The following is a 5,079-nucleotide window of genomic DNA, read 5'->3' on the forward strand; positions in this document are numbered from 1 at the left end:
ATCTCTTCTAGTAGATCACTGAGTCTATAACAGCAGGGAATTCACCAAGAAGGGAGGCTGTATAGAATAGACTCACTACAGAGTTTAGCTGCTTCTTGTTGTGGTCAGCTAATAACACTGTTCTAGTTCATTAAATTAGCATCTCATGATAAATATTTTTACTGTGAAGACTACATGTTTACAGACACAAAGGTATTTTCAAATCCAGTAAGTGGTGATTACAGGATGTAAACAGAGCTATGAGCTAGGAACTTCTCAAGACTCTTTAATTTCAGAGTTTCTGTCTATAGATTTAAGGATTTCAGCAACAAGGTTGAGCATTTGGGTTCCAGAAACCAGCTGCTTAAAGGAGGTGTGACCGTTGTTTATGACCATGAGCAGGTTCTGCAAGGCCAAGTCCCTGTTCTGCTTCACCACCATCAGGCTGGTGCTCTGGTCCTAGCAGGGCCATTCTCTAGCTTGAGGTTTTAGACCTGCGCTTAGAGCAAGCTTATGTCTTGTTTGTTTCAGGACAAGATTTTATGCCTTTACTGCACATTCAATCATCAGCTCCAGGTTCTGCTCCACCTGCTGAACCGCGATTCCAGGTTGTAGTAGTCACTCTCCTCCTTGATCATTTCTGCTTCTAATTTCCACTCAAATGTCCTCATCATTTATGTTTGCAACTCAGAGAAGCTCTGCACCTCCATTAACTTTCTTTTTAGCTTTAAATTCTCATCTTTAAGTGCTTACTAACTTATCTGTAGCATCTGAAGGTGCCTGTCCTCCAGAAACACTCTATGGGCTGCAAAGTCTATGCTTGGGCTCGCCACTGGAGAGACTCCAGAATCAGAGTCACTCAGTGTCTGTGGGGGCAGGGCTGGTCCTGCCAGCTCTGATGGGCTGGAGAAGAAGGAAATATTATGTGCTGTAGGGTGATGAGCTGGCTGAGACCCTCGAAGAATGAGTCTGCTCCACAGCAGGTAGGCCCCATTCCACCCATCCTCCTCCTCCTCCAGGAGGTTGTCAACCCTTATCGGGTCTTCCAAAAACAGCTACTAGTATTCCAGGCTGAAGTTCATGGGTAGGATGCTAGGGATCTGTAGTTGTGAGTGCCTTGTGGCTTCCTTTGAGTGAAGTCTACTGTGTTGGCTATATCCTCTTTCTATTTTTTGTTTTTTAGAAAAAAATAATTTTAATGTTTTTCTTTAACCTCCTATACCCAAAATATTAACATTTCAAAATGTAACCAATATAAAAATTATCAAGGAGATATTTTACAATTCTGCACTAATTTTAAAAAATTCTTTATTGTTTCAAATATTATATAAGTCTACCCCCCCCCCCTTCACCTCTGGCCGGCTTCTCTAATCCCCCACCACATACCCTAACCCCCCCTACTGTCTGTGACCATTGGTTATGCTCATATGCATGCATAGGAGTGCTTTGGTTGATCTCTTACACCCTCACAACCCCACTCCACCCCCACCACAGCCTTCCCTCATAAGTTGGACAGTCTGTTTGATGCTTCTATGACTCTGGTTCTATTTTTCTTTATCAGTTTATGTTGATCATTATATTCCATAAATAAGTGAGATCATATGATATTTACCTTTCACTGATGGGCTTATTTTTCTTAGTAAAATGCTCTCTAGTTCCATCCATACTGTTGCAAATGGTAAGAATTCCTTCCTTTTTACAGCAGTGTAGTATTCCATTGTGTAGTTGTATCACAGCTTTCTAATCCACTCATTTCAGATGGGCACTTAGGCTGTTTCCCAATCTTAGCTATTGTAAATTGTGATGCTATGAACAAAGGGGTGCATATATGCTTTCTGATTGGTGTTTCAGTTGTCTTGGGATATATCCCTAGAAGTGGGATTACTGGATCAAATAGAAATTCTATTTTTAATTTTTTGAGAAAACGCTGTACTGTCTTCCATAGTGGCTGCACCAGTCTGCATTCCCACCAGCAGTGCAGGAGGATTCCTTTTTTCTCTGCATCCTTGCCAGCACTTGTTGTTTCTTGATTTGTTGATGATAGCCATACTGATAGGTGAGACGATACCGCATTTTTGTTTTGATTTGCATCTCTAGGATGATTAGTGACTTTGAGTATGTTTTCATATGTCTCTTGGCCTTCTGTATGACTTCTTTCAAAAAGTGTCTATTTTGATCCTTTGCTCATTTTTTGATTTGGTTGTTTATCTTCCTTTTGTTAAGTTGTATGAGTCCCTTGTAAATGTTGGAGATTAAACCCTTATCAGAAATAACATTGGCAAATATGTTTTCCCATGCAGTGGGCTTTCTTGTTGTTTTATTGATGGTTACTTTTGTTGTACAAAAGCTTTTTATTTTGATGTAGTCCCATTTGTTTATTTTCTCCTAGTTTCCATTCCCCTAGGAGCTATATCAGTAAAGACATTGCTATGACAAATGTCTGTTATTTTGCTGCCTATGGATTCTTTATGGTTTCCTATCTTACATTTAAAACCTTTATTCATTTTGAGTTTATTTTTATGTATGGTCTAAGTTGGTGGTGTAGTTTTATTTATTTATTTTTTTGCATACATCTGTCCAATTTTTCCAACACCATTTATTGAAGAGATTGTCTTGACTTCATTGCATGCTCTTGCCTCTTTTGTCAAATATTAATTGAGCATAATGGCTTGGGTCAATTTCTGGGTTCTCTGTTTGGTTCCATTGGTCTATATGTCTGTTCTTGGGCCAGTACCAGGCAGTTTTGAGAATAGTGGTTTTGTAGTATACCTTGATATCTGGTATTGTGATCCTTTCAACTTTGTTCTTTTTTCTCAAGATTGCTGCAGCTATTCAGGGTCTTTTTTTATTCCAAATGAATTTTTGGAGAGTTTGTTCTAGGTCTTTGAAATATGCTATTGGTATTTTAATGAGGATTGCATTGAATTTATAGATTGCTTTTGGTATTATGGACATTTTAGTGGTGCTGATTCTACCAATCCATGGTTTATTCTTCCATTTGCTTATGTCTTCCTCTATCTCTTTTTTCAGCATCTTGTAATTTTCTGAGTATGGGTCCTTTACCTCCTTGGTTAGATTTATTCCTAGGTATCTTAATTTCTTTGTTGCAATGGTAAATGGAATTGGATTTTTAAGTTTCTCTTCCTGTGATTTTATTATTGTACTATATAAAAAAGCCATAGATTTCTGAGTGTTAATTTTGTATCCTGCTACATTGCCAAATTCATTTATTAATTGTAGTAAATTTTTATGGAATCTTTAGGGTTTTCTATGTACAATATATGTCTTCTGTGAATAATGAAAATTTTACTTAATTTTTCCAATGTGGCTGCCTTTCATTTCTTTCTTCTTGTCTGATCGCTATGGCTATCACTTTAAGTACTATGTTGGTCAGGAGTGGTGAGAATGGGCATCGCTGACTGTTCCTGTTCTTAAGGGAAATGGTTTTAGTTTTTTCCCATTGTGTGATGTTGTCTGTGGGTTTGTCATATAAGGCATTAATTATGTTGAGGTATGATCCCTCTACTCCTACTTTGCAAAGATTTTTTTTTTTTTTTGTAAATCAGGAAAGTGTGTTAGATTTTGTCAAATGCCTTTTCTGCATCAATTGATACGATTACATAATTTTTGTCTCTCAGTTTGTTTATGTTATGTATCACATTTATTGATTTATAGATATTGTACCATCCTTGCATCCCTGGAATAAATCCCACTTGGTTACGGAGTACGATCTTTTTAATGTAATGCTGGATGTAATTTGCTAGAATTTTTTCGAGGATTTTAGCATCTATGTTCATCGAGGATATTGACCTGAATTTATCTTTTTTTGAAGAATCTTTATCTGGTTTGGAGAATATGGTAATGCTGGCTTCATAGAAAGAGCTTGGAAGTGTGCCTTCCTCTTGAACTTTTTGGAATATTCTGAGAAGGATAGATGTTAATTCTTCATTGAATATTTGATAAAACTGCACTGTAAAGCCATCTGGTCCAAGTTTTTGTTTGCTGAAAGTTTTTTTTTTTTATTACTGTTTCAATTTCATCAATAGTTATCAGCCTACTCAGTTTTTTTTATTCTTCCTGATTGAGTTTTGGAAGCTTGTATTTTTATAGGAATATGTCCATTTCACCCAGGTTGTCCAGTTTGTTGGAGTAGAATTGTTCATAGTATTTTTTTATTATTTTTTATTTTTTTGCAGTCCTTCATATCATTGTTTATTGAGTCCTCTCTATTTGTTTCTTGGTGAGCCTGGCTAGAGGTTCATCAATATTGTTTATCCTTTCAAAGAACCAGCGCTTGGTTTCATTGATCTTTTGAATTGTTTTTTTGGTCTCTATGTCATTTATTTCCACTCTGATATTTTTTATTTTCTTCCTTTTGCTTACTCTGGGATTTTCTTGTTGCTCTCTTTCTAATTCTTTAAATTGCAGGGTTAAATAATTTATTACCATTTTTTTTTTTTTAAGGTAGGTTTGTAGACTCATGAACTTCTCTCTAAGGAATGCTTTCACTGTGTCTCATAGATTTTAGATTACTGTGTTTTCATTATCATTCATTTTCAGGATGGTTTTAATTTCTTCTTTGATTCTTTGGTAACCCAGTCATTTTTTGTTTGTTTGTGTGTTTTGTGTTTTTGTTTGTTTGTTTGCTAGTTTTTATTATGAGAATGAGTGGGAAGGGAGTTGGAACAAAATGTGCTTAGTTATCTTCTGACTTACACAGTGTCTAAATAATGTTTCTGTTTCTTTTTGTTTTTTTAAATAAATCTTTATTGTTCAGATTATTACAGATGTTCCTATTTCCCCCCCATAGCTCCCCTCTACCCAATTCCCATCAGTCCCCTTCCCCCCCACCCCCTGCCACCCCATATCCTTACCTCCTGCCACTGTCCTCATCCATAGGTGTAAGATTTTTGTCCAATCTGTTCCTGGACCCCTCACACCTCCTTCCCCCTGAAAATTGTCAGTCCACTCCCTTTCTATGGCCCTGGTTCTATTATTTTCATCAGTTTATTCTGTTCATCAGATTTTTTATTCACTTGATTTTTAGATTCACTTGTTGATAGATATGTATTTGTTGTCACTTTGCTGTTCATAATTTTT

The 5,079-nt window shown here is 36.5% G+C and overlaps 1 pseudogene; it reads right to left on the reverse strand.

Moving 5' to 3' along the window:
• Positions 1–255: 255 nt before the first annotated feature.
• Positions 256–4,876, reverse strand: LOC118723029 (annotated as a pseudogene).
• Positions 4,877–5,079: the final 203 nt, after the last annotated feature.

This window comes from Pipistrellus kuhlii, unplaced genomic scaffold, assembly GCF_014108245.1.
Source record: "Pipistrellus kuhlii isolate mPipKuh1 unplaced genomic scaffold, mPipKuh1.p scaffold_m20_p_2, whole genome shotgun sequence".
NCBI classification, from domain to species: domain Eukaryota; kingdom Metazoa; phylum Chordata; class Mammalia; order Chiroptera; family Vespertilionidae; genus Pipistrellus; species Pipistrellus kuhlii.